Source organism: Catharus ustulatus, chromosome 2 (assembly GCF_009819885.2).
Source record: "Catharus ustulatus isolate bCatUst1 chromosome 2, bCatUst1.pri.v2, whole genome shotgun sequence".
In the NCBI taxonomy this organism is placed as follows: domain Eukaryota; kingdom Metazoa; phylum Chordata; class Aves; order Passeriformes; family Turdidae; genus Catharus; species Catharus ustulatus.
Window position 1 is genome coordinate 100,577,152 of NC_046222.1, and position 12,766 is coordinate 100,589,917.

Sequence of the window (12,766 nt, forward strand, 5' to 3'; positions counted from 1 at the left end):
GTATTGGAAAAGTTATAAAATTCTACACAAGGATTTATCTATGTGTTTTAGTAGACAAATTTTTCTCCTCATGTTCATAAAGTGTAATCTTAGCAGTTGATGAAGTAGCAGACATTAATCTATCAACTGCCTATCACCTTGCCAAGAAACAATTGTCCATAATAATTCCTTTACCATTCTCTCGTCTTCATTCCAGAAAATGAATTTTTCCACCTTTCAGTACTGTCATAATTTTAAGAAATATCTCTCTTCCAAATAAATGCAAGTGAGTAATCTTGCAGTATTCATTTTAATTCAACAAATACTTTCCATTATTTAACATATGGAAAAATATTATTTACTGTGTTTAAAAAATTTACAATCTATCATAGATTCTAATGGGAGTCATTTGAAAACAAGTGTGATTTGATAAACTTCAAGTAGCTGAAAATACAGCTGTTACTCAGAAATAATATAAAGGTTAATTTTCTCCTGTGCTTTCATAAGCCAGCTTTTATACATTTTCCAGCATCTTTTTAGCCTTTCATCCTTGCAGACAGCAACCACATCTTGCTCAAGCTCATTATCAAAACAGAAAAATAAAGTACATCCAGCTTTCCATTATTTTTCTTTTCATTACTTGAACTCCCACACTTCACTATCCAACCCAGTCTCATTATTTTATATTGTTCTACACTGAACTGAATTACCTACTTTTTCCACACATAGTCCACACCAATCATTCTAGATTTGGAAAGTCAACGCTCTTTCTCCACCTTTCCTATTCTAACTGAAAAGTCTTGAAACGCATGTGCAAACTCGAGTCTTTTAATGACCTTCATGTCACCTCATTTATTAGCTCCACTAACCCTGCACAGTTACAATTTACCTAAACTATCTGCTTTCAATATGTAAGCCAGTTTTTCCTGCAGCAGTTTTCTTTCCAATGACTTTACACATCAATCTTTATGGTGCCATGTCAAGGTAAGCTGTCCTTGAACTTTTGATAAATTTTATCAGTACTGCATTTTCCCCTAGTAGCTCACTCAGAAATTCAAGAATTCATGGAGGTTCATTTGATGACTCTTTTTTCCCAGATTCATGCTCCCAAGCCCTTTTAAATTATGCTTTACAAACTATGCCAAAGTGATATTTCATACACTATTTCTGAAATGAAAACACACAAAAAGCCATATATGACGGAGAGGAAGCTGTTGGTTTGAGTGGTTTGGGGATTTGTTTTTAGCATTCAGGAACAGCTCTTATCCAAATAAATATTATATTAAATAATATAATAAAATAATTTTTATTTTATTCATTAATGGTACAATTTTTAATTTATATTATTATTATATTTTTAAAAAGGAAAATTGGGTTGAATGCTCCATTAAAAAAAAAATATTGGCTTAAATCCTAATGATATGGTGATTCAAGGTCTGGTTCTAACTTCATTTACTTCAATACTTGATGTCAAAATCTGCCACAGTAGGAAAATATTGCTCAAAAAGATATACAGATCCAAATGAAAGAAGTGCATTGTTTGTCCTGATTACTAAATTATACTGCCTTTCCAATCCCATATACCAATTAAACAATTTTTTTTTTAATTGAAATTTGTCCATCTTCCCTGATGTCAGGCCTTTGGAAACAGAATATACTAACCAAAAAAAAAAAAATAAAAAAAACCATCATTCTTCTCACTGAAAATCCAGATTAAAATATATATATATTTCTGAGGGACACAATTAATTACTGATCTAAATGCCATTCTCAACTTACTTCCAGAGACTAAACATCTAGCTTTCGTGGCCTTGGGGCTTCTTCTCTTGAGAAAATAAAAAAGCCTTCATTTTATTTCTCCTTTGATTTCATGCTATTTGGCCATTATGAATTTTGCTTTTGAATATCTGGAAACAATATTAAAACAAACAAACAGAACTATTTCAAATGCTTGAAAAGCAGTATGCTTGCCCAGTTCTCAGCTTCTCTTTCTGAGCCCAGTGCTTAACTTCTCTTTCTGAACTGTGTTCTTCCATGAACTTTTCTCCTGTTTTTGGGCTATAGAAATTAAGCATAGTCTGACAGATATCATATATCTACCATATAACTTTAGCCATTTATTGTTCACAATATTATGTTTTTTAATATCATCTGCATGTTACTTTATTGTCTTAAGAATACAATCAGAATAATTATATCCACACAGCCCTCAGAACAGCTGTCATGTGGAAATATAACACTACAACAGATCTCCTGAAGCACTGTGGAGAGCTAGGTTGAAAGGACAGCACAGGAGGGAATCTTTCCCTATGACTTGCAGCTGTACTGATTGCCAAGGAAACACCTGTGTCTGCCCAATCAGTTTGGGGGACATAAAGGAGTGGGATAGCTGGGCACAGTTACAGGTACTTGCAGTTTGAGTTGGAGCTTGATGCTCTGCTGGAGTAAGAGCAGGAGGCTGCTGCTGTGCTGTGAGGAGGTAAGGGACGTGTGGTCGTGTAAGGGACAGATAAAGTGAGATGTGTGAGGGGCAGTCAGGGTTAGGTGGCTGGGCAAGGGGCAGCGTGGGGTTAGCCAGCCATGCAGAATGAAAGAGTTAGTGCTATGTGGAACTGCCTGTAAGAAAAGGAATCAGTACACTGTGAGGCTGCCAATAAGAGAAGGAGTCAGAGTTATCAGAGAGAGCTATACAAAGGGAGGAGTCAGAGCTGCATGAGTGAAAGGTCTGTAACAGAAAGCATATAGAGTTTATGAATAAAGGGCTGGTGGGATTGACAGTTTAAGGGCTGGTGCTGACACCATAACCATAACTGTGATAAAGCAGTAAGTAATGCAGGTAACACATAATCTCATTTAGATCTTTAGGGTCACTTTTAAAGCCAATTATGGTTCAGGTTTGGGGTTTTTTTAATCTCTATTACTCCTGCAGGGAATGCTGTTTTCCAATGTATACCTCCTAACTTTAAGAAGGCTTACTTTAATTTCTGCCTTAAGTTTATTGTTGAACACCTTTACAATTATTTGTTTTCATGCTAGCAGTAACTTCTTCCTTTATCCTGATATATTTACATAAGTTTTTACAACCTCCCTGTTTCGATTTTTTTTTTTAATGTATTATTTTTACTCCTGTCTCTTAAGATAAGCTTTTTACTCCCATCTTACTCTTGCAGGTTTCCTTGGTACGGTTTCCCATTCTTGAGCCTGACTGTAGATAGCTAACTGCAGGTTGTCATTACTTGGACAGTAGAAAAAACACTCTTCCCTTTCTCTTGGTAATATTTTCATTCTGAATGCAGCTATGTGTTTGTAGCATACAATTGTCTTAAAATTGACTAAAACTCTGAGGTCTTTTTTTCCAAATTTTCACTGATGGTTCCAGAGCATATCACAGAAATGTCTGTTGCTCAGAGCATGACCTTGTTTTTCTAAACTGAAATTTCAAGCAGTTTTTATTACTTAAGTCTTCAAAGATACCCTATTATTTCTACACAGTATTATAATCCTTACCCCAATAGGTAAGACATCATATTATTGTCTTCAACATATTTCATTCTCATACCCCTATTTTTCCTCTCAAGGTTATCACTGAAAACTCAAAATAATGTCATAGGACCAATCCAAATGAAACCTCAGCAGCTCTCAGGCCCATTTCTTTCTTAATAGCTATGCTGTAGTCTTGTTATCAAGTTCTTACCAAGCAGCTTTTCACTTCTACAATTTAACTAACAGTTGTCCTCAATTCCCTAGCTACACCATGAGCAACTCACAGAATAATTATGCCAGTGATTCAAGCAGAGGCTGCTTAGCATGAAGAATAAATTTCATCTTCTACAATTATCTCCCAGTGGTGGAACATCCCCAGACCATCTTCTTTATACACAAAACTATGTTTACTGAAAATCAAAGCCAGATGTTGATTTTCATGTCATTCTTTGATCCTCTTTCAGAAAGAGAACTGGAGTGAAGCTTTTCCAAAATTCCTCATTTTTGTGTATGCCGTCCATCTCTCAGAATGCTTTTTCTGACCTGCTCCAATCAAAACTGGGGGTGATATTTTTTTCCAACAGTTCTAACTCTTTTACTTCCAGGAGTTTTTGTTTTCTGGAAATGATCTGATGCTAAAAACACCAGAGTATACAGATCTGCTGCTTAATAGCTATGGTCTGTGTCCTAAGACGCATCCCCAACCCCAAATGTTTTCCACCTGGACAGAGGGAGGATGAAAGGGAGCAGGGGATGAAGGCTGGTAGAGAGGGAAAGTGTATGTGTGTATGAGAGGGAGAGATTTATAGACATTAAATAAGTATTTACAGTCTCTTCAGTCTTACTTTGTGTGGCTTCTTCCTATGTAAAAAGGCTTTGATTTATGCCATGATTTAGAACTCTTTGTACAGTGAACTGCAGATTCTATTTCACTGGTTATTTTTACCTGTCAACTGAAGTTCAATGATATTTACTTTCTTTTTCTATTATCCTCATTTATTTTCTAGGTTAGCTTTTTACTTTCATGATAATGCTCAGAGTCAAATGCTTTAACCATTATGCTGTATCCAGTTAGGTTCCTGTTCTTATCTCTCTTTGGACCACCTTTAGGGCTCCATGACTACCTAGCTTCATCCCTTTTCCCCAGTCTTTGTGGAGAAAGATGAATATTTTTTTGCAGTTTCCCAAGAGTAAAAGAGTTACCATCTGGTGTTCAGCAACTCATTAAAAACCATTACCTAGATTAATTAATTAGTGGCCTTCATCTAGGTTAGTTCCATGTTATTTCAGCTAGCAATGGTGGAAGGCAATAAGCTGGTAGTACACACTCTGAAAGTTCCCTCCTACACTTCTCACACATCCACCAGCCTCTGCAAACTGTGAGTGAATTCAAACAGATACTTGCAGCTTTCACAGAAAAAAATGCTATTTAAATTTCCTTACTACAAATATTGGTAACTGCCTTCAGAACAACAGAAGAATCATTTTTCTTCTAGGGTACATGATCACTTATACTATTAACTGTTAGCCACTGTCTCCTCATCATCTCTAACTGCTCTTCAATCTGCCTCCTCTTATATTGACTCAAAGGAGGAAGTCATACTGAGCAAGATTGAGTGGGAGGGTGTTGTAATACAACAGGACAGCAGAATTGCTTCTTCTGAGGAAGTAATTATTTCTGGAATAATGAACTAGAAAGACCCTTCTTTAAGTTTTAAAGATAATGGCATTTTGATCATTCATCTCTGCTTGCCAACACAGGCTGATGCAGTTGCAAAGAACACGGGCAAAATAACTATGTAACTGCTGTCTGATTAAATTACAGTAATTTCATGAATACAAGCCACACTGACTATAAGCTGCATCTCTGGGTGTCAGCAACATTTCGTTCTTTGTCCATACATAAGCCGCACCTGATGATAAACCGCTCTGTCGTTCGCAGCAACGACCCACATGCAACAAAGTTGCCAAATAGTAACGGGATCGCGGGGTTTACTGGCTCGGCTGGGGCCGTGCAGGCTTGGGGCTGCTGACGGGACCGGCTGGCTCAGCTCAGCGGGGCTGCTTGGTGGGGCCACTTGGGGCCAGCCACCGCTGCCGCCAGGCTCACTCGCCCCGGACTGGTGCTGCCTCATGGTGGCAGGTGGGGACAGAGCCTGCCTGCTCCTGTGGCGGCGGCAGCCTCTCGCTTCCCCCCTGGGCTGTGGCGATGGCAGCATGGAGCCCCCGCTTCCCCCCCCACCTGTGCTGCTGGCATGGAGCCCCCAGCCTCTGCCCCGAGCCGCAGGGATGGCAGCACGGAGCCCCCATCTCCCTTCTTCCCCCCCACGCTGCGAGCACGGAGCCTGCCCCACCTGCCGCGCAACACAGTAACCAATTTGTAACAATTGCAAAATGCTAGGTTTTACTGGCAGGTGCTCAGCTCCGCACCCTGGCTGGCACTTACGGGGTTGGAAATTTCAGAAATTTTTTCTCATATTAGCTGCTCCTGGGTGTAAGCTGCATTTCCAGGGTGGGAGCAAAATTTTAGTCAAAATGGTGCGGCTTATAATCGTGAAATTACTTCAGATATGTGCCATTATCAACTGTTTGGGGGAGCAGAAAAGAGAGTCACAGCCCCATCCCACCAGGAAGTTAGTTCATGTAAATATTTTCCAGTAAAAATATACTTGATTTTGGAAAGGGGATTTTACACCAAATTCAAAGGTGGATTACACATTCAGTGGATAATATTATATATGTGATACTCTTGCTCTAAATCTAATGAATGATTTTATGGTAACTCCCTGTCAAGCACAGATTTTTTCTAAATTCTTAAATAAGAGAGATAAAAAAATATTCAGCCTCAATTTTTTTTTAATTTGCATTTTTAACATTCAGTGCCAGATTTGCATTTTGTGCTTTAGTTCCAGGTTCCAAAAAGTACATGATGAAACATTTAATTAGTTTGCAGATAGAACTTACACTTACTTTTCCTAGTAAGGTCAGTTAAAAAAATGTATTGAGAATGTTCTGAGAGTGTAGTACTGATCTCTTCTAATTAATTAAGTGCTAGGTTTATCACAGTAAAGCTTTCGGATCTATGAAAGAATAAATAAATAATTTCAACTGTGCCACATGCCAAAATACCATCTACACCTTCCCAGTTTCATTTGACATGATCTGTACTGAGAATGGTGGAAATCTAACATTCATGTTGCCCACTTAAAGGTGCCTTCTTATGATAGCACAATGACACTGTAAAAACATATTCTCATCATCTTTCTTTTTCTCTGTTGCTCTCAACCTCGGGTCAGTCAACATCAAAAGATTTCATTATTCTTTGGGATTGAATGGAGGGAAAAAGACACCCCCAAAACCAAAATCTAAGATACATTGGAAAAGAAACCTCATAGTTATCCACTTCTAATGTGTGAGCCAAACTGTAGCTGCATAGTGATTACCTGTGCTATGCTCTGAAATTAAAGTGCTGTAAACAAGTCATAAAGAAATGTATGGTTTGCAACACAGCCTAGTTATCTTGAGAAAAAGAACTAAAGGTGGGAGCTCAATATGACTGTGAACCAGTGCTGATCCTCTAAAACACAGAATTCATGATGAAATATAATGCAGTCAGAGTGCACAGGAAAAAAAAATACAAGGTTCTACAAAGTGGTATTTTTATTTTCCTACCTACTGCCTGAATAACTAAGGTTAATATACAAAGCTGCAACAGCATCAATGTTTATTTCACTACATGTGTGCCGGTTCTGGCTGGGATTGAGTATTTTTTTTCCCACTAGCTAGTGTGTGTCTTGGATTTGTGTTGAAGAGGGTGTTGATAACAGATGTTTTAGCTATTGCTGAGCAGCACTTACACAGAGCTAAGGCCGTTTCTGTTCCTCACCCCATCAATGCAGGCGGTGCAAAGGAGCTGTCCCAGCAGGGACAGCGGGCCACACCTCTTCAGAAGGATATCCCACACCATATGGCCTCATGCTCAGCATATAAAGCTGGTGAAAGAAGGAGGAAGGAGGAGGATGTTCAGAGTGATAACACTTATCTTCACATCACTTCCACATGTGGTGGAGCCCAGCTTCCCTGGAGATGGCTGAACACCTGCCTGCTGCTAGAACATGGTGAATTAATTTTTCTTTTGCTTTGCTTGTGTGTGCAGCTTTTGCTTTCCCAATTAAACTGTCTTTATCTTAACCCACAAATTCTCTCACTTTTACCCTTGTGGTCCTGACCTGGGGGAAGTGAACGAGAGACTCTATGGGGCTGAGCTGTCATGACAAGAAGATGGTTTGAACAGCGCACAACTAAAGTGAAAGTTACCCATTGTTATGTATTAACTAAAAGTATTTGAAAATTAAAATGGTATTTTGTGGAGGAATAATTAGACTGTAAGTGATGGGTGCAAGTTTAAAGCTATATTTAAATTGAGAGGATTAAAGCTAACAAAGGAGGAGCAAAATCTAAATGCTCGTGTTAGCATAGGGCAAAGAATACTGGATACTAAGGTACAAATCAGGGCTAGTGTTTCAACTCAATATAGAACAAATGCGGAGAATAAATGTAAAATGCAATGTTGCAATGCACACTAAATGATGGAAAAAACCACACCCCAATAGGACAGAACTACAGACAGCACATCCAGTGCTGATCCTTCAAAAGGCAGCAAGACAAGACAGAGCAGATCTAGCCAATAAATTGGTGGTGGTTGCATTCCTACTCTTAAAAGATTTCATGTGGAACAAACCTATATAAGCCTAAACATCTTTGTTCTAAAATGAATGACACCTCAGCAGTCTTTTCAAAATGGAACAAGACTGGTACCAAGCAGAAAGTTGTCAATGAAGCCATATTGTGGAAACCTTGGGGTTTTACTTGGAGGGCTTTTTGTCACTGCAGTGGGTTTAAAGCTCTTGGGTTTGCGCTTTTCTGAAGCCTAATCCCAGGCGGAACCCTAAACCTAGGCAGAAATGCAAAGGCCCCATGAGGTCAGGCTGGTGCCAAACAGAAAAAAGTGGATGGAGCAAAGTTGTGACTCTGTTGTGTTCAGCTTCATATGCCACTATACAGTGTAGCATGCTTGGAGCTCTGGACTTTGCAGTATTCTGAGCTCTAATCCAAGGTGTAACCTAAATTCCAAGCTTAAGCCTAACCCTAAACAGAGCAGTAAATCTTTACGATGATGGGCCTCATACCAAGCAGAAAGGTGTGGAAGGAGACACGTTGTGGTTGTTTTGTGGTCTACTTGATGTGAATTTTATACTGAAAAGTGAACTCTGGGATTTGTGGTTTTGTGAACCCTAACCCTAGGCAGAAATGCAAAGGCCCCATGAGGTCAGGATGGGGCCAAGCAGAAAAATGTGGATGGAGCAAAGTTGTGGTAGTGATGTGTACAGCTTGAACATGCCTTTTCACATTGTGATGTGCTTGAAGGTCTGGGGGTTGTGGTTTTGTGAACTCTAGCCATAGGTGTAACCCTAACTCCAGACGTAAGCCCAACACGTGGTCAAGCAGTAAATTTTCATGGGGGTGAACCTGATTCCAAGCACAATGGTATCAAAGAAGCCACCTCATGACAGTCTTGTGGTGCACATGGCATGCCTTTTACACTGCAGAGTGCTTAAAGCACTGGAGTTTCTGGTTTTCTCAAAGGTTAGCTGGCCTAGGGTTATGCCTAATCCTAGGCATGACCCTAACCCTCAGCAGAGCAGAAACCTTTACGGGGATGTGCCTTGTGCCAAGCAGAAAGTTGTTGAAGGAGCCATGTTTAGGAGTTTTATGCTTCCCGAGGCATGCCTTTTTACACTGCAGAGTGCTTGGAGCCCTGGGGTTGTGGTTTCTTGAACCCTAACCCTAGGTGGAACTCTAACCCTAAGCAGAGCTGTAAAGCCTCATGAGTTGACATGGTTGGCAGGCAGAATAATGAGGATGGAGGGAAGGTGTGGCAGTGTTGTGTTCCTCATGGCATGCCTTTTTACACTGCAGAGTGCTTGGAGCTCTGGGCTTTGTGGTTTTCTGAACCCCAACCTTAGGCATAACCCTAACCCCAGGCAGAGTCTCACAGGGATGACGCTGCTGCCAACTGAAAAATGTGGATGGAACTGTGTTGTGGCACTTTGTTCTACTTGCCATGCCTTTTTGAACTGCAGAGTTCTAGGAGGTGTGGGCTTTTTGGTTTTCTTCACTTTAGCCCTAGGTGTAACCCTTACTGCATAACCTGACCCTAGTTCGAGCAGTAAATTCCCATGCCTCCTTCATGCAAAAGGCATGAAAAGCAATTTTCTGTGCCACAGGGAGAGTACGCAGAGCTGAGCAGTGACTGATGAGTGTGACCTTTCCCACCTCATCTGCATGTACAGCAGGCAGACCCCTACGGATCTCTCCTGATCTCTGCACCTCCTCACGTCTGAGGGCTGCCACCCCAGGGTGAGCTCCTCATTGACCCCTGATTAGCACACACTGGATGTATCTCCTGGATGTTCACTGCAGGGCTCCCCTCCCTTGCTGACAGCTACAAAACTGAGAAGGCAGAAATATGTCCCTTGAATGCTATACCTCCTAGTATAAAGTGTTGGAAATTATGGAAAGAAATGGCTTCCTGCATCTATTCCAAAAACAGTACTTACATTTCCCATAGCCTTCCAACAGGACACAACAGCAGATTACCACAATGCAAACACCCACAGCCCCTCCTAGTTTGCAGTGAGCTAGCTTTGATTTCTTCATTGCTATCCACCAGAGCAAAGAAATTGTGAGTTACCACACTTTAGATGATAAATGACAAGTCACTATCTTGTCTCAGCCAGAGTAAAATGTAAAACCACCAAAAGTAGGGTGAAGTCAGAAAGAGGGAGTATTTAGGCAAATCTTCATTGATAGCATTATAACCTTCTGGGATCTACATATACTATATATTTTTTAAATTTTTTTTAATTTGTTCTACTTCCCCTTCAAGAAATATTTTAAGTCCTTACTGAGGTAATCCCCACTGCCTTGTCTGAGTTTTACAGAAATCTGAATTGAACAATTAAAGGACCATGCTGTTACCTTTTAGGTCAAATCCTGAAAAGAAAATATGCTATTGTCTAGGCTATAAACTCAGTCCAGAAGAAATATTTGTTTAAAAGTAATTCCTGAGGTTACAAGAAGCATTATTTTTTCTTCCAGTGAAAAACTGTGGCATAATAGAAGCTGACTGTGGCTCATATTGTCATTATCAAGGCTCATGGTACACATTAGACATGGTCCATGAAACACTAACCTCAAGGCAAAGTAATTTCTAATATGAATTGCTCACGCAAAGGCAATTCAGAATTGTGAAAAATAAGTCTATCCAACCTCAATTTTCAACTTCAATTTGTCAAACGTTATTAAAGATAACATGAATGTGATGGCTCAAAACCTACGGCTTACCCAAGAATGTTTCCCTTCCTCTGTCATCTCTTTAAAAATCTTTAAATCTCAGAATTTAAAAATCCTTATTTTGATTCTAGAAGGGACAGTATAAAGATATTATTTATCTAGTCAAGGAAGCTCTGCCTTTAAAACTGCCGACCACCTAAATGTGGGTAAATTTACCAGACATTATTGCAAATAATACAGACAATTCAAACTTTATCTGCAAAAATCCACATGCATGTATCCCTGTTTATTGAAATTTTAATCCATTACATAACCAAGTTATCAGAAAATACTCAGAACCTTCAGATGAAGGGACCAAATAAAAAAGACATTCATGGGCACTTGAAAATTATTTTGGATATAACCCTGTAAAGAAATACTTGAAGTTTAATTAGATCAAGCTTCTGGCAAAAATGGGCAAGGGAAATTTTACAAGTGCCCTCTATAACCTAAACTATTCCTATTAATGACAACAGCACTGCATTCAGAAATTCTGAAAATTCCTTCCTTTACAAGAGGACAAGAGTTTTTACAATTAAACTGCTTTGTTCCAATTTGTTTATCAGTCTAGCAGTACATGCAGAATACAAAAGATACATAGGCTTTAGAGGTATCTACATTGGACAAGTTGAGGTAATTAATATAAGAGATAAAACACTACCTGGAAATTTTGTCCTTTATTTGCCAGGAGTAATGACAATTTTTAAAATCAGATGTATCTGATTTTGTTGTTGTTTTTGTTCTGTTTTGGTTTGGGGATTTTGTTCTGTTTCTTGGTTGGTTTGTTTTTACTATACAGGTTGCCCAGTGAGTTTGTGAACTTTCCATCTTGATGATTTGGTCCTGGGCAAGCTGGTGTGCCTAGCTCCTGTCTAAACAGGAGGAATGGACTAAATCTCCCAAAGAGATTTCATTAAATGTATTATCAAGTAGACAGTCTAAAAATATATATCCCTTCCCTATACTTGTAACATTGAAATACAATTATAAGCATGACAAGAAACTCTGACCTTGCAACAACCTATTTAAAATAAAGATTTTTAAACTATACAAAGACCAAAAAACTTCAAGACTGTGAGCTGTTTCTGCACTACTGTTTTAAAGAGCAGCATCAATGAACTGAGAGCAAAGGGCTGCATTAGTACCACTGCATCAAACAAGAGCTTGTGGTCCTAGGAATGGAAGTACAAAACAAAATCAGAGAACCATTTAGAGTGGAAAGGATACTTAAGATCGAGTCCAGCCCTTAACTCAGCACTTCCAAGTCTGCCACTAAACCATGTCTCATAGCTGTCACATCCACACATCTTTTAAAAACTTCCAGGGATGCTGACTCTGCCACTTCTCTGGGCAGCCCATTCCAATGGGCTCTTTTAGCACAGAAAGTTTTTCTGAATATGCAATCTCAACTTCCCCTGGTGTGACTCAAGATGATTTCTTCTTGTCCTGTTGATTGCTACCTGGCTGGAGAGGTCAACCCCCACCTTGCTACAACCTTCTTTCATGTTTTCTCTGAGCCTTTTCTTCTCCATCCTAAACAGTCCCAACTCCCTCAGCTGCGCTCCTCGTAGGATTTGTGCTCCAGACCATTCCCCAGCTCCAGTGCCCTTCCCTGGACTTGCTCCAGCTCCTCAGTGTCTTTCTTGCAGTGAGGGGCCCTGAACTGAACACAGGATTTGAGGTGTTGTCTCATCAGTGCTGAGTACAGGGGACAATCCCTGTCCTGGTCCTGTTGGCAGCACTATTGCTGACACAGCCAGGATGCCATTGGGTACACCTGCTCTCTACAAGGCACACCTGTAGACCTGGGCACACTACTATTCTCTATAAAGGCTGAATGCCAGATCTATTACTACATTGGGCAAACTCAGCATTAAAAAGTTGTTCATATAAATATTAAATTTCTCAT

General features: G+C 39.7%; 1 protein-coding gene across 4 annotated transcripts in view; it reads right to left on the reverse strand.

Moving 5' to 3' along the window:
- MYO16 (myosin XVI) overlaps nt 1-12,766 on the reverse strand; it is a 374,829-nt gene that overhangs the window by 231,185 nt on the left and 130,878 nt on the right. The window lies entirely within an intron of this gene.